The 23754-nt window shown below is 43.7% G+C and overlaps 1 protein-coding gene across 15 annotated transcripts in view; it reads left to right on the top strand.

Annotated features, from left to right (window-relative positions):
- LOC128702693 (putative uncharacterized protein DDB_G0271982) overlaps positions 1-23754 on the top strand; it is a 152988-nt gene that overhangs the window by 84269 nt on the left and 44965 nt on the right. The window contains exon 1 of one of the 15 annotated variants that reach the window (XM_053797089.2): positions 20805-20970. The exons of the other annotated variants lie outside the window; for them this stretch is intronic. The gene's annotated coding sequence lies outside the window, so the exon portion shown is untranslated. Of the gene's footprint in view, positions 1-20804; positions 20971-23754 lie in introns of those variants that run through there. 15 annotated transcript variants of the gene reach the window in all.

Below are 23754 nucleotides of genomic sequence, written 5' to 3'. Positions count from 1 at the left end.
GGAAAAGGGTGAGTGGTGCCCTTAGGAGTCTGTGGAGACAAAGAACTTTGTCCTTGGAGGCAAAGAGGGGAATGTATGAGAGTATAGTTTTACCAACGCTCTTATATGGGTGTGAAGCATGGGTGATGAATGTTGCAGCGAGGAGAAGGCTGGAGGCAGTGGAGATGTCATGTCTGAGGGCAATGTGTGGTGTGAATATAATGCAGAGAATTCGTAGTTTGGAAGTTAGGAGGAGGTGCAGGATTACCAAAACTGTTGTCCAGAGGGCTGAGGAAGGGTTGTTGAGGTGGTTCGGACATGTAGAGAGAATGGAGCGAAAGAGAATGACTTCAAGAGTGTATCAGTCTGTAGTGGAAGGAAGGCGGGGTAGGGGTCGGCCTAGGAAAGGTTGGAGGGAGGGGGTAAAGGAGGTTTTGTGTGCGAGGGGCTTGGACTTCCAGCAGGCATGCGTGAGCGTGTTTGATAGGAGTGAATGGAGACAAATGGTTTTTAATACTTGACGTGCTGTTGGAGTGTGAGCAAAGTAACATTTATGAAGGGGTTCAGGGAAACCGGCAGGCCGGACTTGAGTCCTGGAGATGGGAAGTACAGTGCCTGCACTCTGAAGGAGGGGTGTTAATGTTGCAGTTTAAAAACTGTAGTGTAAAGCACCCTTCTGGCAAGACAGTGATGGAGTGAATGATGGTGAAAGTTTTTCTTTTTCGGGCCACTCTGCCTTGGTGGGAATCGGCCAGTGTGATAATAAATAAATCAAAATATCAAATAGGTAACGAGTTATTTAAATGATTAAGACTTATGTCAGGAAGCACTTGTCTTGTTTCCTGACGAATAGAACTACATACATTGATAGTTATATTTCTTGATGTGTGTGCACTGAGAGCAACGCTACATGTATACGTTCAGGGGTGTATGATCCCCGTAGGCCTATATTGCAGATAAAAGTATTCTTGACTTGTGGGGAAAAGCTTTCATGCAGTCTTGCATGAACCTCGTATGTCGATAGGCTTGAAGCCCAATTAGCCAAGCAACGCAACATTGGGTGGTGTTATGCTTACCACTAGCTTGTTTACCTTGTCTGGGAGTTGTAACCTGTCTGCCGAGTCTGTATTCTGTGTCTGGTCTTCACCCTCTTTCACCTAATTTGATAACCTTGCTGTTGCTGGGGTTGACGTTCAGTAACCACCTGTTTGTCCATTACTGGAATCTGTCTAGATCTTGTAACCTTTCCCTGACGTTAGTATATTTTCATTAGCCTTACATACTGTACTTTTCAAACTGTCATGTGTGTGTGTGTGTGTGTGTGTGTGTGTGTGTGTGTGTGTGTGTGTGTGTGTGTGTGTGTGTGTGTGTGTGAGTGAGAGAGAGAGAGAGAGAGATTAGGATTTATATATAAATTAGAAACACCCGCAGCGTGGAGCTACCGTATTTTCTATGATAATTACGTAAAGGGAACACCCGCAGTGTGATTCTATGCTCTTCATTATGATAATTAAATGGTGGGAACGAAAGCTAGCTATGTCTTTTCTGTCGTATTTCATCACAGGATAGTTCATACACGAGGTAATTTAATGTCTCAGCCTGGAGACTTCAGCAGCGCGACGAGATATTAAAAGATTTCGTTCCGGGGACCTGGAGTTACTTTTACGTTAAGAGAAGGGAGAGATAGGGACAGGTAGACATTGAAATTCAGGAGACATTTGGAGGCATAAGTTAGCGTCAGCACCTGTAATTTACCTGTGACCTGTTTCCGGAGTTTTCCTACTCCCGGGGCTAGGACCCATCCCTAGTGAATACCTGGTCGACCAGACTGTTGCTGTTGACGGTCTCCTGTCTCAAATATCCGCCACAGCCTGGTTGATCTAACACACTGCGGAGGTAGTGATCCAGTTTCCTCTTGAAGGCTTCCACACTGATTCCAGCAGTTTTTCTGGTATCTCCTGGTAGCAGGATAAAACATAAAATTAACAGTACCACACACACACACACACACACACACACACACACACCTGAAGGATTAAAAGTAGCATCAGTAGCACCATACACACCTGCAAGAGTAAAGGTAGGTCACAGCAGAGGTAGTTGCAGTTACCAGCGATGTTGCCAGCTTTGCAGTTTGGTCTGCTGCCTGCCCTGACGGACTGACTACACAGGCTCCTCGCCTCTCCTTTCCAGCGAGGTACTCTGATGGTGGTGAAGGGCTCTTGATGCAAGATATCGGGACCATCTTTCCTTTGTATCATACCTGACTACCTCTCGTTCCTCAAGTGCTGTATGATCCATATTGGTTTGCCGGCAGACAACAGAATGCCAGACAAGCTGGTGGGTGGATTGACTGTAAGCTCTAACACGGTGACTTGTAAGTAAGAAATCCGGTCCTGGGTCAGGCTTGTCAGGCAAGTACAAGACAAGCCTGACCCAGGGCCGGGCTGCGGGAATAGGCAAACTCTCAGAACCCGTTCAATGTATATCAAAGGTATAATGCATATACCTTAGTTAATGTGCTGGTATTACCGGCGTGTGCACAGTTCCTGCTCAGACCTTACTTCCCACCTACACCACTCATCTTCATCCTCACCCTCGACGACGAGTCTCGCGCGTGCACGACAACACACTTCGTCAGGTACAGCTCCTAATTACCGGGAAATTTACATTGTTGCCTCATGTGTGTGAAAGGAAGAGGAAGGGTTGCTGAGCCTCTTATCTTTATGTTTATATATTTTTAACTGCACTCAGTGTGCGGCGCACTTATTCTATATATGACTTACAGTGATGGGAATACTCGCAGTTTGTGACCTTAAATGGTGGACACTCACAGTGTACGACATTAATAGTGGAAACACTCACAGTGTTCGACTACCTGAGGGATGCTTCTGGGGATCAACACCCCCAGGGCTTGGTCCCAGACCAGACCTCCCAGTGAATCAAAGCTTGATCGATCAACCAGGCTGTTACTGCTGGCCGCACACAGTCCAACATACAAATCCGTCTGGCTGATCGGGAACTGATTTGAAAAACCTGTTCGGTTCACTCTTGAAGACAGCGAGAGGTTTGTTGGTAATTCCAATTATGCATAGAAGGAGGGCATTGAAGAGTCAGGGACCTCTGACACTCATCTAGTTCTCTTTCACCGTACTCGTCGCGTCCCTTGCTCTTTCTGTCTCACACCCACAGCTTACGTATTTCTACTTCATTCACCAGCTCTTTTTCTTTTAATATTTTCTTTATTATTTTCGAGACCTAGTCTGAATTATAATAAAAACTAAGCGCTAAACCCACTAGGGTCAACTTAGTCTGAAATTCAGTAAGATGCTTGCTCCCGAAGCGGGTAGTGCAAGAACGTGGAAACACAAAAGGCCTTGGAACTAGGCTACGGAAGGGAAGACAGAAGTGCATTTTGATATGTATTTACAATTGATATTCCATTTATTACAAATAACTTTAGGATATTTGCTTAGAATGTCCGGTATATTGTTTTCTTATGGTATTAAATTTTCATTAATAAAACGGGTTGACGTAACATCACAAAGGTTATTATATGGTTCATCTTTGTTCCGCTGTAAGCAGACATTCAAACACAGTGTTCAAGAAAGTGACCCTAAGGCTGATTATATACTTTTCTTTTTAGTTTGGTTAGGTTAGGTAAGGTTTGTCAGGTAACAGGATAAGCTTTTTAGTTTGATTCTTGTCTGTGTATATGGCAAACTGCCAGAAGTACTTGCAACTGAGTCTAACTCTTGTTTGAAGAATGAGACATTTATGCAACTTGCACATTTGGGAATCTTTATTGAGGAAAATATTCCCAAGTGTTGTACAATTGTCTCATTCTTTAGCTTGTCGGTTTTCTAAACCATTACATCACTAATTCATTCTGCTTACGTTTCAAGTTGCTCTGTAAATGTGCTCATCTAGGAAGTTCATGTTATCCTAGTGACTAATAGATTTATTCAGGCCTTTAACTTTATTCCTATGACATTCAGAATTATCATATACGTCTCATCATATTGTTTCTAATGCTTGATGACATAGACAGACCCAGGTTATATTTAATTTCTTTCTCCAAGGTACCTTGATTTCTCTGTTTGCATAAATGGAGAAATAATAGGGACCAGTCACACGTGGCGCTCCACGGGGGTCATTGTCGGGTCCTTTGTTTTTCAACGATCTAGACTCTTAGATGATCTTATAAATAGCGAAGTAAATAAGATTTCTGACCGAAGTTGCAGTTTGCCCCAGATCCATTTGCAGTCTTTCCTTGTCCTCATCAGTATGTGTGTGTGTGTGTGTGTGTGTGTGTGTGTGTGTGTGTGTGTGTGTGTGTGTGTGTGTGTGTGTGTGTGTTTGTGTGTGTGTGTGGGAGGGGGGGGGAGCTCGGGAGGGGGGGAGCTCGGGAAGGGGAGACAGTTTACACCAACAGACATCTGATAGCTATTTTTAAAAGATTTTTGCCTGATGCATGTTGCAGACAGTTTGCCTGATGCAATAATGTAAGTAGAATTACCAAAAAATATGTTAGGTAAAAGGACACAAGTGCATCTAATGCGACATTTTATTGTCACAATAAAATGTCCCATTAGTTGCACTTGTATCCTTTTTGTCTAACAGTTTGCTTGATGCTTCCTACAGACAGTCTGTGACTCATTAGGTTATGAGGCGTTTATCTTACATATAAATATACAATTTTTATAATGGAAAAAATGTTCTGCGGGTAGACCACAGACGAGCCTGGCCTATGGCCGGACTCAGAGAGTAGAGAAACTCTCGAAACTCTTCAAAGATATATCAAAGGTATATATATCAAAGATAAACTGCCATAACAACAGAATTGGTCAGCGTCACTCATCCTGTGAGTGAATATACTATCATAACGACAGAGGGAACTTGATAGTTCGTGTCAGTTCCTGAATAGGCAGGTTATAGTGTTTACGGTGCTGCTGGCACCAAAAGCCTGATTGAGCAGGCCAAATCAGGAGGCCAGGGCCGTGAGAGGTATGAGAAGGTGAGGTATGAAGCTCCACTCAGAGCAGTACGCTGCTGTTTGTAGGTAGACCTATGATTTAGCGAAGAGGCTGTGTTATCCGTGACTGATTTTGAGGGTTTTTCTACCCTTGCAGTGCTGCCTGAAGGCGGTGAAGCCTGCACGGAGAGCTGAGGAAGGGGGGTGCGTCACCTTTCTGGCTGTTAGTCACAGCAGGATGCGGCCTGCACGCCTTCACCTCTCGCCTTCCTCGTTGACTTGCTTCTCGCGTCGTGGATTTTCCGCTTCACGCTCTGAAGTGCAGCGTGACGCAAGGCCGGAGCACGGTGGGTACCAGGTACCAGGACTATGACCAGGACACGTGGATGTGGGTGGCGGCTCCTGGTTCAGGTGCTCTCCTTAGTTGCGCTCAGACGTTCTCGTAGCGACGCTACACATTTTGACATCATGCTCTTCACTCGGAGTGACACCATCGCTGGTGAGGAATACTAGACAAGCAAGGAAATCCGGGCAGGTGGTGTAGGCAGCGTGGCAGGTGAATGGGGGTGACCCTGAACCCTCAGGGGAGTGAAGGGTGAGACCTGGGGCTCCTGCAGGCCCCTACCTGACTCCGTCCCTCCCTCCAGGGACTCCTATATGCCCCACCACCCCTGCCTCACTTCTGAAGGGGTAGCCGCTGCACGTCTGTGGCTACCCGCTGCGTCTTTTGATGGATGACGACGCTGCATGATTGTCGTAATGCATATCCTGGGGCTGACGTGTATCCTGCTGCTGCAGATCCACCAATGGTACCTTCATGGCCTGTCTGCTGGGGATACCAATCACGCGCACACGTACACACAACTCACGCACGTACACAGCTCACACACACAGCTCTCTCTCTCTCTCTCTCTCTCTCTCTCTCTCTCTCTCTCTCTCTCTCTCTCTCTCTCTCTCTCTCTCTCTCTCTCTCTCTCTCTCTCTCTCTCTCTCTCTCTCACTCACACACACACACACACACACACACACACACACACACACACACACACACACACACACACACACACACACACACACACACACACACACACACACACACACACACACACACACACACAACTCACGAACCGGGCAAAAGGTCACTATGTGAAGCCAGGAGAGGCCGTGGCGGGGCACGCCCACTCCCACCGTGTAATCCTGGAGGTGCCAAAAAAGAGTGAGTGGTACAGGAAGTGGTGGTGATTTGTAGGTACCACCATCACAGCACCACCACCAGCAGAAGGCTCAACTACCACCATCACACCACTACCAGCAGCTTCAACTATCATCACACCAGCAGGGGCAAAATCTAAATACTACTACTAGTACTACTATTACCACTATTACTACTACTTTTCCTACTACTGCTGTTAGTACTCTAACGCTATTAATTCTGGCTCCCACTGTCACCAGATATATATCAACAGTATACGCCTTCGAAGGCGACTACTACTACTAAAACTATTACTACTACTACTACTACTACTACTACTACTACTACTACTACTACTACTACTACTACTGCTGCTGCTGCTGCTGCTGCTGCTGCTGCTGCTGCTGCTGCTGCTGCTGCTGCTGCCATCATCACCTGCCAGTTGATGTATATTCCACTTTCCCAGGGGTAGGGTAGTTAGAGGCCACATCAGTCTGGGGGTGGCAGTTGCCCCATTTGGTACCCCCGACCTTGGGAACCGGTACCAGGCCTTCTGAAACCATTGTTCTTGCGGCAGAATTAAGGTCATAGTGTTCACGTTAGTTCCTCCAGCAGTGTGGCCTTGAGAGACACCTTTACTGCCTCTGCTCAAGTCCTTTGAGAATTCTTGCCGACGAGCTTTTGTCATCATCCGCTGTTGTTCTCGAATAAGACACATGTTCAATACTTAGTCTCTTTATTGTGGAGATGTTTCGCCAACCAATGGCTTTATCAGTCCATTAGAGAGAATGGTACTGGAGACATTGGAAGACATGCAGTAGCTTGGGGTGATCAGTGTTGATGAACCTGAGAAGACCTGAAGTAGCACGGGGTGATCAGTCTTGACGAATCTGAGACGACATGAAGCAGCACAGGGTGATCAGTCTTCGTGAATCCGAAATATATATGAGATTCATCAGGACTGATGGATTAAATCACCCTCTCCTTCCCTTTCAAGGATGAAGGACTGATCACCTGATGGAAACTACTTCAGCGCCCCCGCGGTGATCCCTGGAACCATTATCAGATAACTCCTTTGACTGATCATAACAATAAAGACAGATCATTTCGGCCCAGATAGTTGACACGACATTGTGGCTATCAATTCCATCCTTGACGTTGCAACATTCAGGTATAACTGCAGTTGCAAATTATCGTTAACTAACTGCAACTTTTCCTACATACCTGGGCGCTTTATGCTTATTGCGTTATTCCTTTCACGTTTATTTTTGTTGAGGTATATCAAAGGAGGGTATTATGCATATCAAAGGAGGGTATTATGCAGTCTTTAACACGCCGGAGGCTTAGTCTGGGGCAGGTCCGTGGGGGCACTGATCCCCGACAACATCCTCATATTCCACCGTTCTATGTATTGGACTGAAGAAGCCACTGACTATCGAAACGCTTCCGTAATAAAGATTCCCAAATGTTGCACAAGTGCCTCATTTTTCATTCTTCAGGTATCCCTTAGGTATGCTTCCCGTTCTGAGGAGTAATTTCATTGTGCAGTTTTGGAACCAGTAGTTACCTCCAGTATTTTCCAGGTATAAATATTTTCATTATTCTTGCCTGTATTCCAGGAAATGTAATTTAGGTGGGTTTATGCAATCCCAGTAATTCAAGTGTTTAAATTAGCTCAGGTCGCAAAGTTCTCTGTACATTCTCTAGGTTTGTAATTTCGCCTGTCTTAAAAGAGGCTGTAAGTGTTCATCAGTATTCCAGTCTAGAGAGCACAGGCGCCTTGAACAGTATCATGGCATCTCTTGACTTCAAGGTTTTTATTATCTATCCTATCATTTGTCTGGCAGTTGTGAGAATAACATTGTGTTCCCCTCCGTGAACCAGTGGTGAGAGTATCTGCCTGTTAATTTTATGCCTGGCTTGCTATGAATTCAAACCCTGCCCGATCCCTGAGAGTCTCTGATACACCTTTGACGGATTTCGAGAGATGACAAAATTACTCTCAGACTAGACTATTCTCCCACGTCGTTTCTTAATATTTTTTATTCACGTAATGTTTCCCTTTCCAGTCTAAGACACCTAAAACCACGTTTCTTAAATGTGGTTTAATTGCCTTTTCCTAGTTGTTAATTCTTCGATTTTATTTGTAGCAATGAAGGCGAAATTTGTCCTCATATTATTGTCTGTGGCCCACATAAAAGACTTGGACACTTCGGCTTGGATGTTTTTAGTGTCATCTGCATAGAATGTAACAGTGCTGTGATTGGTGTCTATGTCAGAAATTAGTGTGTGACGAGGGCTGCGGCAAATACTATGCCTTGAGGAATGGAGTTTCTTACTGTGGAGGCTGATACTGTGGGGCTGATACTGTGGGGCTGATACTGTGGGGCTGATACTGTGGGGCTGATACTGTGTTTTAACGAACAAAGCTTTTCACTGTGGATTCATTTTACCATTTTTTTATCCAGTTTGTTAGGTGGTTAAAAATACGTTTCCCCGCATGTCCAGTTGTTAGGTTGCACACTTCTTGAAAACCTGTGTCAACAGTTAATGGTATGAGATACGAACACGATGGTAAAGGCACGTACAGTTACATGGTATCTATATTGATATTTTCGTCAATAAAGGATTCCATATGTTTGTATGTTTGTCTTTACCATCTTTAGCAGACTGTGTATATTGCATCAAAGTATTGCCTGTCTTCGTTTTTATGCCAGAGGAAATTGGAAAAAGTATCTTCGCCAGATGCTAGATCAACCAGGCTGTGATGGATATGTGGGGCATCGGGCCACCAGCAGCAACAGCCTGGTTGACCAGGCAAGCACCAGACGAGCCTGGCCCATGGCCGGGCTCCGGGAGTAGAAAAACTCTGGAAACTCATCAAAGGTATATCAAAGATATGCCAGACAATGTGATTGTGGCCTTGGCGTTGCGTGAGGCACAGCGACCTGCCTCACGTCGTCCTGGCTTGTGTCAATGTAATAATGATAACTTCTCAGTAATTATCATTCTTTCCTGGATGTTGATAATGTGTGATGGTAGGACTGTTGCTGCGTTCATTCCCACTGGATGTTGATAATGTGTGATGGTAGGACTGTTGCTGCGTTCATTCCCACTGGATGTTGATAATGTGTGATGGTAGGACTGTTGCTGCGTTCATTCCCACTGGATGTTGATAATGTGTGATGGTAGGACTGTTGCTGCGTTCATTCCCACTGGATGTTGATGTGTGATGGTACGACTGTTGCTGCGTTCATTCCCACTGGATGTTGATAATGTGTGATGGTAGGACTGTTGCTGCGTTCATTCCCACTTTACAATGTGCTGCAGTTGTTAGTTGTTGTTTTTTTTTGTTTACAAGACTGGAGCGTTTATTTACAAGACTGTAGTGTTTACTGACAAGACTGGAGTGTTTACTGACAAGACTGGAGTGTTTACTGACAAGACTGGAGTGTTTACTGACAAGACTGGAGTGTTTACTGACAAGACTGGAGTGTTTACTGACAAGACTGGAGTGTTTACTTACAAGACTGGAGTGTTTACTGACAAGACTGGAGTGTTTACTGACAAGACTGGAGTGTTTACTTACAAGACTGGAGTGTTTACTTACAAGACTGGAGTGTTTACTTACAAGACTGGAGTGTTTACTTCCAAGACTGGAGTGTTTACTGACAAGACTGGAGTGTTTACTTACAAGACTGGAGTGTTTACTTACAAGACTGTAGTGTTTACTTACAAGACTGTAGTGTTTACTGACAAGACTGGAGTGTTTACTGACAAGACTGGAGTGTTTACTTACAAGACTGGAGTGTTTACTTACAAGACTGGAGTGTTTACTTACAAGACTGGAGTGTTTACTTACAAGACTGTAGTGTTTACTTACAAGACTGTAGTGTTTACTTACAAGACTGTAGTGTTTACTTACAAGACTGTAGTGTTTACTTACAAGACTGTAGTGTTTACTTCCAAGACTGTAGTGTTTACTTACAAGACTGGGGTGTTTACTTCCAAGACTGTAGTGTTTACTTACAAGACTGTAGTGTTTACTTACAAGACTGTAGTGTTTACTTACAAGACTGTAGTGTTTACTTACAAGACTGGAGTGTTTATTTCCAAGACTGTAGTGTTTACTTCCAAGACTGTAGTGTTTACTTACAAGACTGGAGTGTTTATTTCCAAGACTGTAGTGTTTACTTCCAAGACTGTAGTGTTTACTTACAAGACTGCAGTGTTTACTTACAAGACTGTAGTGTTTACTTACAAGACTGTAGTGTTTACTTACAAGACTGGAGTGTTTACTTACAAGACTGTAGTGTTTACTTACAAGACTGGAGTGTTTACTTACAAGACTGTAGTGTTTACTTACAAGACTGTAGTGTTTACTGACACACACCTGACACTTTTGAAAGGTTAGAGTTTCCTTACACAAAATACAACATTCCAGAACGCACTGGACTTTTCTTACACACAGGATTGGTCTTTTTTCCTGTACAGGATATGACATTACAGAAAAACAGGCATTTTCTAACACATTTTCCCCGGGATGCGCCCCACAAGTCACTTAGCACACAGGCACCTAAGTTGACAGGTAGGTAGGCAGGGGCAGCAGGGGTACAAGGTAAGTTGTATCCATATTTTGCATCAACTAGATGTATAAACGTTTTATTATACAGAGTGCTACCCAGTTATGGCCAGTGTTTTTTTTTTTTTTAGTGGTAATAAGATATTTTATTTCTGAGATTGTATCCCATGCTCTATATAAAGTAAGTGTAATATATGAGATATATAAAATAAACTAATATTACTTTCTAAATTAAAAACAAAAAATATGGTAAAAGTATCGGTATGGGCCTGGTTGACCAAACAAGCACCAGACGAGCCTGTCCTATGGCCGGGCTCCGGAGGTAGAAAAACTCGTGGCACACATCAAAGATATCGTCCCATCCCTACTTTCTAGTGATGTAACAATGCTTAGTGGGGTCTAACAAAGACCCATTGTGACCTCTGTAATTCTTTTTTATTTTGCGCCATCGCTCACAGGATGAGCGTGCGCACAATACATTAACCCCCCTGACGGCGCAACTTACTAATTGACCGTATGTTTCTCTATGCCAGGGAATCGAACTCGAGACCTTGCGATTGCACCCACAAATACTTTTGTTGGGGGTTACTCTGCGGTAGGTGTGGGTGGTGGGGGTCAAGAGAAGGTGGGGTCAGCCAGTGTGACGAAGTATTCACATGTGCGGGGGAGCATGTCCGCCTGCTAAGGGGGGGTTAGATCTACCCCCTACCAACCCTTGTCCTAGCCCTTAAGAGGCACGTAAGTCCCCCTTCTTCTAATAACATGTTCATTTTTCCACTATAATCTACCTTGTCCGTACTTACTATCGCATTTGTTTTGTTTCGTAAGGTGAAGTCCAGGATCTTTCCTTAATTCATGGTATAACTTAACAAATCTTTGATGACAATTATGTTGCAGAGGTCTGAACAAACCTCAGACATCTGCAACCTCAGGCCTCTGTTAAGTTATACTATGAATGAAAGAAAGATCCTGGACTTCACCTTACGAAACAGACACAGCGAATTGAATAGTAATTATAGACAAGGTAGATTATAGTGGGAAAAATGAACATGTTATTAGAAGACAGGGGAACCTACGTGCCCCCTAGCTTCCTTTGGTCTAGCTCTTATCCACATAGAGTAAGTTTATTCAGGCACAGGTACACATAAGTACAATTATCATACATAGTGTTCTATATTTTAAAACAAGCGCATACATCCCCAGGACAGGCAGGGACACTTTTCTGGTTCTTTGCCCCTGGAGGAGCGTCTGGAGGGAGGCAGACGCCTAGGACATTCCCAGTAGTTTAAATACTTTATTGGTTCTATGCAAGCAATAAATGGTATATCCTTGTATCTTTTGTAACTCTGATGAGTTCCTAGAGTTTTTCTACGCATCTATTCCAGCTCTGGTATCTATCTTGCTCTGAACAGTCGTCAGCGCTGAACAGTACTGTGAGAGAGCACAAGTGTTGTGAATAGTGTCACCATTAGGTGACACTATTTGCCATGGGTACGATAAAAGAACGTTGCATGAATATCCATTATCCAAGACTATTCAGTCTGCTACCAGCGGATACCAGAAATATTGCTGGGACAAGTGAAAATCACTACCTTTACTAAGTGTCAGTTCAACCAACCTGTGATGGATATGTAGGCCAGCAGGCCGCCAACAGCAATGGGGTGCTAGAACACGCAACCGTTGGAAAAGCCTGGTCTCAGGCCGGGCTGTGGAGTAAGAAAGTCTTGAAGCCGGCCCTGGAGGTAGGCTTTCAAGCTGGGGAGGGGGGGGAGGATTTCCCTGGAAGGAGGTACTGGAAAGGAGCCCTGGAAGAAGGTACTGGATAAGGTCCTGGAAAGAGGTACTGGTGACGGCCCTGGAAAGAGTTACTGAGACGGCCCTGGAAGGAGGTACTGGAGAGAAGCCCTGGAAGGAGGTACTGGAGGGAAGCCTTGGAAGGAGGTACTGGAGAGGGCCCTGGAGGATCTTGTTTTATTTAGCACAATTGATACAACCGCAGCGTCCTGCTAGACTATTCTATATGATAGTTACATAGTTTCCTCTGTCATATTCCATCACGTAGGAAGGGGCACATACAGTGTGTTGTAATGTGTCAACCTGAGCTGGGAGACTTTAGTAGGGCGATGAGGATATCATATCAAGTATTCCATTAAAGGTTCAGCTACGGCAGCTTCAAAGGCTTCCTTCCAGCAGAGCTGGAGTTACTATCACTTGGGAATTACCTTCTCTCAGGATGGAAGATATCTCCATCTCCCTGGTGGGAAACCATGGAGGGAGGCCGTGGAAAAAGCACGGAGCAGTCTTATGTCAAGGTGTCTTGGAGAAGGGAGGGTGGGTGGTGGTAGTGAGGGAGGAAGGTACACAGGAGCCATCACCGGTCGGGTTCTCACGGCGGCTCAGGGTAGCATTTTGCTCACGTCCTGACGTGGCCTGCAGGGCAACACGGGCAGCCAGGTGTGGCCTGTAGGGCAACCAACACGTGCAACCAGGTATAGCCTGCAGGGCAGCAAGGTGTGGCCTGCATGGCAGCACGAACACCCAGGTGTAACCTGCGGAGCAACACATACAGCCAGGTATAGCCTGCAGGGCAGCAAGGTGTGGCCTTCAGGGCAACACGAACAGCCAAGTGTGGCCTGTAGACCAGCACAAGTTTTGCATTATATAGAGGTGAATACGTGAGCAAATGTAAACGTAAAGAATGGTAAAGAAAACCTAGACAGGAAATTAATGTAAGACAAAGACCTGGAAATGCATTTTCTAAAGAAAGGGCGAGAGAGATACGCGATAACATACACATGGATGATACTGGAGGCCCTAGTGTTGAATCAAGACACTACCATAACAGCGTCTCACGAAATCGTTTAACACGATTGTAAACAAACCTTGAGCTTACACATTGAGATCCGTGGTTCGATCCCCTGTACGGGTGGAAACATTAGGACGTGTTTCCTTAAAACACCTGCTGCTCCTGTTCACCTAGCAGTAAATGGGTACCTGGGTGTTAGCCGACAGGTGTGGGTCGCATCTTAGGGACAAAATTAACCAAATTTGCCCGAAATGCTATGCATAATCAAAGATTTTGTAGTATGTCATTAATGTCAGTTATGGTCTTGATAAGTTGTATCACGTAACCAGGAGGCCTGGTTGATGGCCTACTGGTAAATCTGAGTCTGGATGAGATAACCTAAATAATTTAGTATTACCAGACAAAAAAAAATTACAGGAAAGATAATGAGAACTTTCATTGACAACTGGAACAACTTTTATGGCAAACATGATATGTATGCAAGGGATGGGGTTCATCTCTCTGGGGCAGGGGTGGTAGCACTTGCAGACTCGATTGAGAAGGCCATTGGTGAAATGCCTATGATTTTAAACTGATGGAAGATAGAGGTATGGGTGTGTGTGGGAAACAAGCAGGTTGCAACACTAGGGTTGGAAACAGTAAATGTATAAAAGGCATTCAGCATGAAGTTATAAATAAAGACAATAGAACAGGTCAGAAAACAAAGGGGGACAGCAGAGGGCAGCAAGGGACTAGCTCCCTTAAGGTTTACTATACTAATAGCAGGAGTGTTAGAAATAAGATAGATGAGCTAAGATTAATTGCAAGTGCAGGAAACATAGATATTATTGCTATAACAGAGACCTGGCTCAATCTGAAAGATAGAGAGATGCCATCTGAATGTCACATACAAGGCTATAAATTATTCCACACTGACAGGGTCAACAGGAAAGGTGGTGGAGTAGCGATGTATGTCAGAGACAATTTAAATTGTTGTGTTAGACAAGATATTAAATTAGAAGCGTCAGCCACTGAATCTGTTTGGTTACAGCTTCTCGAGGGCCGAGAAAAACTAATTTTGGGTGTGATTTACAGGGCCCCAAATCTTGATAGGGAGTGCAGTAAACTTCTATGGGACGAAATTCGTAAGGCATCTACATACGAAAATGTTGTGCTAATGGGAGATTTCAACTATAGACAGATTGATTGGAGCAATTTGACAGGAAATTTAGAGTCGGGTGACTTTCTTGATACGATCCAGGATTGTTTTTTAAAACAGTTTGTGACAGAGCCAACTAGGGGAAATAACCTCCTTGACTTGGTTCTTGCCAGTAGGGAAACACTAATTAATAATCTTGAGGTTAATGATGAGCTTGGGGAGAGTGATCACAAATCACTCAGTTTTAACATATCATGGAATTCCCCTAATAATGGCAATCAAGTCTCCGTCCCTGACTTTCGCTTGGCTGATTTCATAGGACTGAAAAATTACTTAGGTGGGCTGAACTGGAATGACCTGACTAGGGGTCAGGTAGGTGGTGATGGTTGCCGATATGATGCTTTCCAGGGCATAGTTCTAGCTGCTCAGTCAAATTATGTTCCAAATAGGGAAATCAGATCAAACAAAAATGATCCTAAATGGATGAACAATAGATTAAAATATCTGATTGGTCAAAAGAGAGGCATATATAGGCAAATCAAAAGAGGAGAGGGGCAATTAAGAAATCGATATATTCAGTTAAAGAGAGAAATAAAAAAGGGAATTAGAAAAGCAAAAAGAGATTATGAGGTTAAAGTTGCAAGAGAATCGAAGACTAACCCAAAAGGATTCTTTCAGGTATACAGAAGTAAGATCAGGGACAAGATAGGCCCACTCAAAAGTTCCTCGGGTCAGCTCACTGACAGTGATAAGGAAATGTGTAGAATTTTTAACACATACTTCCTCTCAGTTTTTACACAGGAGGATACCAGTGATATTCCAGTAATGATAAATTATGTAGAACAGGACGATAATAAACTGTGCACTATTAGGGTCACAAGTGACATGGTCCTTAGGCAAATAGATAAATTAAAACCTAACAAATCCCCAGGCCCTGATGAACTGTATGCAAGGGTTCTAAAGGAATGTAAAGAGGAGCTTAGCACACCTTTGGCTAATCTTTTCAACATATCACTACAAACTGGCATGGTGCCAGATAAGTGGAAAATGGCAAATGTGATACCTATTTTCAAAACAGGTGACAGGTCCTTAGCTTCGAACTATAGACCAATAAGCCTAACCTCCATAGTGGGAAAATTTATGGAATCAATAATTGCCGAGGCAGTTCGTAGCCACCTTGAAAAGCATAAATTAATCAACGAATCTCAGCATGGTTTTACAAAGGGACGTTCCTGCCTTACGAATTTATTAACTTTTTTCACTAAGGTATTTGAGGAGGTAGATCATGGTAACGAATATGATATTGTGTATATGGACTTCAGTAAGGCTTTTGACAGGGTCCCACATCAGAGACTATTGAGGAAAATTAAAGCACATGGAATAGGAGGAGAAATTTTTTCCTGGATAGAGGCATGGTTGACAAATAGGCAGCAGAGAGTTTGCATAAATGGGGAGAAATCAGAGTGGGGAAGCGTCACGAGCGGTGTTCCACAGGGGTCAGTGTTGGGCCCCCTGCTGTTCACAATCTACATAAACGACATAGATGAGGGCATAAAGAGCGACATCGGCAAGTTTGCCGATGACACCAAAATAGGCCGTCGAATTCATTCTGACGAGGACATTCGAGCACTCCAGGAAGATTTGAATAGACTGATGCAGTGGTCGGAGAAGTGGCAGATGCAGTTTAATATAGACAAATGCAAAGTTCTAAATGTTGGACAGGACAATAACCATGCCACATATAAACTAAATAATGTAGATCTTAATATTACGGATTGCGAAAAAGATTTAGGAGTTCTGGTTAGCAGTAATCTGAAACCAAGACAACAGTGCATAAGTGTTCGCAATAAAGCTAATAGAATCCTTGGCTTCATATCAAGAAGCATAAATAATAGGAGTCCTCAGGTTGTTCTTCAACTCTATACATCCTTGGTTAGGCCTCATTTAGATTATGCTGCACAGTTTTGGTCACCGTATTACAGAATGGATATAAATTCTCTGGAAAATGTACAAAGGAGGATGACAAAGATGATCCCATGTATCAGAAACCTTCCCTATGAGGATAGACTAAGGGCCCTGAAACTGCACTCTCTAGAAAGACGTAGAATTAGGGGGGATATGATTGAGGTTTATAAGTGGAAGACAGGAATAAATAAAGGGGATGTAAATAGTGTGCTGATAATATCTAGCCTAGACAGGACTCGCAGCAATGGTTTTAAGTTGGAAAAATTCAGATTCAGGAGGGATATAGGAAAGTACTGGTTTGGTAATAGAGTTGTGGATGAGTGGAACAAACTCCCAAGTACCGTTATAGAGGCCAGAACGTTGTGTAGCTTTAAAAATAGGTTGGATAAATACATGAGTAGATGTGGGTGGGTGTGAGTTAGACCTGATAGCTTGTGCTAACGGGTCGGTTGCCGTGTTCCTCCCTTGAGTCAATGTGACCTGACCTGACTAGGTTGGGTGCATTGGCTTAAGCCGGTAGGGACTTGGACCTGCCTCGCATGGGCCAGTAGGCCTTCTGCAGTGTTCCTTCGTTCTTATGTTCTTATGTTCTTCTTATAAATAATTGTAAAGGCGACACTATTCAAATTACACTCGTGCCTTCTCAATGAGAATATTGCTTGGTGTGGACTTCTTTCAAGACAAGAGAGGCATCAACGCTAGGTAAGGTACAGAGGTCGCTCACTGCTCGCATACAACATAAAAAGTATTTAAACTACTAGGAACTCTTTAAAATATTTGGAATCTCCTTGGTTCGAAGAAAACAGATACTTAATAATATATATACATGGAAGATACTGTCGGGTCTAGTCCCTGAGTCAAATAGACCCAGTGAAGAGCAGGAGCTCCATGGAATACAATAAGATTACCCTGTATCAACACCCACGGTCCAAGGCTATTTCCAGCAGATATCAGAAATATTCCTGGAACAAGTATAGAAATTTTCATGACATTGGATCACTACCTCTGCCAAGTGCCAGATTAACTAGGCTGTGATGGATACGTGGGCCAGTGGGCCGTCAGCAGCAACAACCTGGTCGAACAGGCATTCAATTAAAAAAAGTCTTGGTCACAGGGATATAACAGGTATATCATAGGTACATATACGTTCCACACTTGGGGCTAACATCAGAGGGAAGTACCAACTCTCTTAACCGATGCTGACACCAGGAGAGGGCAATACTACCTCCCTCACCCCGGGGCTGACACCAGGACAGGGCAATGCCACCTCCCTCACCCTGGGGCTGACACCAGGGCAGGGCAATGCCACCTCCCTCACCCTGGGGCTGACACAAGAAGAGAGCTGTACCACCTCCCTCACCCCAGGGCTGACACCAAGAGAGGGCGTACCACCTCCCTTATCCCGGGGCTGACACCAGGAGAGGGCAATACCACCTCCCACACCCCGGGGCTGACACCAAGAGAAGGCTATACCACCTCTCTCACCCCGGGGCTGACACCAGGAGAGAGCAGTACCACCTTCCTCACCCCGGGGCTGACACCAGGAGAGGGAAGTACCACCTTCCTCACCCCGGGGCTGACACCAGGAGAGGGAAGTACCACCTCCCTCACCCCGGGGCTGACACCAGGAGAGGGCAGTACCACCTTCCTCACCCTGGGGCTGACACCAGGAGAGGGAAGTACCACCTCCCTCACCTCGAGGGCTGCACTTCCTTTGTCAGTGTTGAACAATGAATCTATGGTGGCGGAGTGTGAGCTCTGGGAGGACAGTGATTGGGGTGGTGTTAAGGGGAGGTACTGAAAGGAGGTGCAGAGGAAGGGTGTTGAGGGGAAGCGCTGAGGAGAGATGTTAATGGGAGATACCGAAGGAAGGTGCTTAGGAGAGGAGTTGAGGGCAAGTGCTGAGGAAAATGCCAAGCGATGGTGCTGAGGAAGGTGCCGAGGGTAGGTCCTGAGGGAAGGTGACAGGGACATACGAAGTGACGGGAAGAGCCACTTGAGGTAGAAGTGCGTCAAGACGCTGATGGAGACTGCAGCATGGATGAGAAGGGACGTTTGGTTACGTTACGTTACGTTATGTTACGTAAGATTAGGCTCCATTCGATTACAGATAGAATGTTATATTAACAGCAGCTAAGATGTAGGCGAATAATGAAGTCAAGAATAACTGAGCAGGGTCCTGATGGTGCGTGCATGGGAAATGCAAATAACACAAGATTTTTACACTCACCACTGAAGCTATCTGCTTTGGTACTGGTGAAAGGCCCGTGATCAGAAAGGTTGAGATACTCAGCCCTTCCTTAGATCAACCCTAATTTCCCCCCATTCCCCATGCGCTGTATGACTGGGTTTAGCGATTCCTGGGGAATATAATAATAACAAGGGGCAATGAGTGTGGTGGGTTGGAGGAGGTAGGGAGGATGTTAGGGGGTTGGAGGACGTGGTGAGTTGGAGGAAGATGGATATGGTAGGTGTGAGGAGGTAGGAAGGCTGCAGTTGCTATAAGATGCGAAATAAATAGGTCAAAGAAGTGTGGTGGAGGGTGAGAAGCAACTGCAGTGAGGTAACTGATGCTGAGAATCTAACAGTGAATGACGTGTTTCACTTCATTAGGTCACCCGTCATTGGTAGGTCACGACTGATGTGCTTAGGACATACATGTTCTAACAGTAAATACATATGTAGTAAGATATGTATAGGATACTCACCTGTGCCCATAAGGTAAATTAGGTGACTGATAGTAGGTCAGTGGTAGAGCCGAAATGACTCGGGTTGAGTTTCGGAAGAGTTGTGTGAGCAGTTGTTTACATCTGCTGCCCTGCATGTAAATACCTGTGTGATAGTTGATTTGCATGTATCGCATCTTGAGGAAGAGGATCAAAGCCTCCACTGAAAATAAACCACACTACTTGGCTTTGTGGCGGTGGTGCTTTTCTCGTCAGGACACATGAGAAGTATCTCCAGACTCGGGTCTTTGTCCGGAAATGACTTGTTAACTGTCTAAGCATCATCATCTGGTTTATGCCATCTTAGTTTTCACCCTATTAAAAAAAAAAAACAAAGCCACTACGTAGATTCCTGAGACAGTTTCAGATATTTATATTTTATTGGGCTAGCCCTAGTTGTTAACCTAAAGAAAGTCTTCTTGAACGCCGTTGTTCAAGGTGAGGCCAAGAGATCGTGACAGATGAGAAGTTGAACTGTAGCCTCTTTTATGTGTCCACCGGCCTATTTGTGGTTGTAGGGGTCGAGTTTCGGCTCGTAGCCTCTTCTCTAAATGGCCGTTCACTTCATCCTAGCCCTACGACCTCCAAGTAGGCCGTACCTATTCATGGGGATATGCTTAGCAGCGGAGGTAGAGGGCACCGCGCGTATACTTGAGGCATTATGTGAGTCAGAGGTGAGTGTGGTGAGGCGGGTAATGTGTTGAGCAAGAGATGGGTGAGCAAGGGGCGGACAGCGGCCGCTGAGGGGGAAAAAGGTGGCCCTTGTCTCTGACCAGCGTCCCACGCCCACCCAACACCCTGCACCACCCACACCCAAACGACATCCACTAACACACAACCACCCACCCTACACTACCGTACACCCAACACTAACACTCACGTACCGCCCACACCCACTCGTCTGACCAGAACCCCCATTCCCGCCCAATACCGCCCACACATACCACCCATTGGCTATCCACACCCTGACGATATCCACTCACCCGTCTCTCTCACCTACCCACACCAAGTCATACCTTCTTTAATAAATACGCTGACTAGACTCAAAGTTAATGAGCACAGTGGAGGGAAGCATAAAAAGTGTTGAGAATTGGACAAGGAGGGGTATTGATCTATTGTGATGTGTTGGGGGCGAGGGTGTGAGGTGGTGGTGTATGGGGTGTGAGTGAGGGAGCAGTAGTGTTGGCGGCGCATCGCCACCACCAGTCACTGAGGGAGAGAGAGAGAGTGGTGGTGAGGAGGAGGAGTGAGCCGCCGAGTATTGACCAAGACTGCCATTGTTAGCGGGGCCATTACATTGATTGTGCAACTCATGCTTTCCGCGAAGCTGCCGACTCACAAAGACCTGGGTCCCGCAGCGCTGGCCTGGCGTCGCTAGGCTTGCTACGCTCCGGCGCACCCACCACCACCGCCCACCCCTCACCTCGCACGCCCGCACCTCCCCCCCCCTTATATCACGCCCGTCCGCCCTTATATCACGCCCACGTCCACCCTCTCATCCCCCTCCCCGCCCAAGTACGCTTGACTCTGCTCTCCTTCCGGCCGTCTCTACTTCTGGTGACACCTTCCACCTCATCCCTGCGTCAGACCTTCCTACTCTCCATCACGTGAGTGCTAGTTCATACACTGATTAATTAATCTCCTCTCTCTCTCTCTCTCTCTCTCTCTCTCTCTCTCTCTCTCTCTCTCTCTCTCTCTCTCTCTCTCTCTCTCTCTCTCTCTCTCTCTCTCTCTCTCTCTCTCTCTCTCTCTCTCTCTCTCTCATTTGTCGTCATCAAAGATAATCTTTTAAGATTTTTCTTTAAGTTTTTTACTTTCTTCCAAATTACACACATATATATAGGCGTCTCGGAATTTTAACGGGCTTCTCGGGTAGTTTGCTAAAATATCGGGGGTTCGATCCTCGGCTAGTCGCAGTATTATTTGCTTAAAAAACTCGTTCGTGGATGCACTAATACGTGTACTGCTCGTGATGGCCGAGTGGACTAAGGCGTCTCGGAATATATACACATGTCCCTCAAACCTTGTATATTGTATGCTCCAACATCTTTGTATCATCAGTGTCTTCATTAAACTTTGTATACTTTCTTATGTAAGAAAATATGTTTAATTATATATATATATATATATATATATATATATATATATATATATATATATATATATCCGCAGAAACAAGCGGGTATATACAGAGAAAGATCGCAGTCAGCAGGACTCGATACTGCTTCTGGGACGGACAAGATTCCCAGGCAGCGCTCTTAACCACTCGGCTATCACAAATCTCACATAAGCTGGGCAGCCTGGTTCACAAGCCATGTTTCTTTCCCAGCCCGGGCACGCCAGTGAGCTTCAAGCATGGATTCAAGCAATTTCAATCTCTTGTATGTTCTGACCTCTCAGGCGAATTTTATATCAATGCACTACGCATTCTATATATATATATATATATATATATATATATATATATATATATATATATATATATATATATATATATATATATATGTGTGTGTGTATGTGTGTGTCGTGCCGAATATGTAAAACTGGTCAATTAGCAAGAACTCATTTAAAATTAAGTCCTTTCTAAAATTTTCTCCTATACATTTAAAGATATATTTTTTTCATTAATGTTAATGTAAAATTTTTTAATTTTGCACCAGAAGAATCTTAGAAAACTTACCTAACCTTATTATAACAAGAACAATTTATTTTAGCCTAACCCAACTAAATATATTTTAGGTTTGTTTACAGTAATTTAATACTAAACAAATACAGTGAAATATATTTTTTTCGTTAGGTTCAGAATGATTTTGGCGAAATTATTGCATACACAAATTTTCACTTGTCCTATATGGCAAGATGAGCGTTGCTATTTAAGCCAAGATGGCAAGTTCTGCCTATTCGGCACGACGTATATATATATATATATATATATATATATATATATATATATATATATATATATATATATATATATATATATATATATATATATATATATATATATATATATATATATATATATATATATATATATATATATATATATATATATATATATATATGTCGTGCCGAATATGTAAAACTGGTCAGTTAGCAAGAACTCATTTAAAATTAAGTCCTTTCTGAAATTTTCTCTTATACGTTTAAAGATATATTTTTTTCATTAATGTTAATGTAAAAATTTTTAATTTTACACCAAAAGAATCTTAGAAAACTTACCTAACCTTATTATAACAAGAACAATTTATTTTAGCCTAACCCAACTAAATATATTTTAAATTCGTTTACAGTAACTTAGTACTAAACAAACACAATCAAATATATTTTTTTCGTTAGGTTCAGAATGGTTTTGGCGAAATTATTGCATATACAAATTTTCACTTGTCCTATATGGCAAGATGATCGTTGCTATTTAAGCCAAGATCGCAAGTTCTGCCTATTCGGCACGACATATATATATATATATATATATATATATATATATATATATATATATATATATATATATATATATATATATATATATATATATATAAGGGTTATTTCTGCAGAATAAGGAGAGTAAAAATTTGTTTATGCAATAAATCTGTGAAAATCAATGTGAACATAACGGAATAATGTGTATAATTGATTTCAAGTAATATTGTTTCTACTACCACCCCACATGCTGTATATATATTTTTTATTTTGTTTTTATACATTATATATTTGCAAAGATAGAGAATGCTATTCTGTATGTTCTGTTTTGAACTGATAATATTGTTGGTGAATTTAATACTGACGAGAGTGTTGTTGAGTTCAGTATTGGTCCTGCTCATGCTGTTGTGTTTGGGATGCTTGTTCTGTCTAGTACAACTGCATCTCTTCGTAATGCAGCTGGTGTAGGCACCCTGGCTCTGCTTGGTGTTTGCATGACTCACGAAATCGTAATGACACGATTGCAAACAAACCATACCCCGGCCGGGATTGAACCCGTGGTCATAGTGGCTAGCTGGTCTAGTGGCTAACGCGACGGGCTGGAGTTTTGAGACTCTATGACCGCGGGTTCAATCCCGGCCGGGGTATGGTTTGTTTGCATGACTTATTCTGTCGCCCCAGTGACTGAAACCTATGCTCCTCTACTTGCTTCGTTTTCTCTAGCGATTGAAACTCAGGCTGTCCTACTTGTTCGTGTACTCCAGTGACTGAAACTCAGGCTGTCCTACTTGTTCGTTTACTCCAGTGACTGAAACTCAGGCTGTCCTACTTGTTCGTGTACCCCAGTGACTGAAACTCAGGCTGTCCTACTTGTTCGTTTACCCCATTGACTAAAACTCAGGCTGTCCTACTTGTTCGTGTACTCCACTGACTGAAACTCAGGCTGTCCTACTTGTTCGTGTACCCCAGTG

Source organism: Cherax quadricarinatus, chromosome 79 (assembly GCF_038502225.1).
Source record: "Cherax quadricarinatus isolate ZL_2023a chromosome 79, ASM3850222v1, whole genome shotgun sequence".
NCBI lineage: Eukaryota > Metazoa > Arthropoda > Malacostraca > Decapoda > Parastacidae > Cherax > Cherax quadricarinatus.
This window is presented reverse-complemented; position numbering and strand designations above follow the sequence as displayed.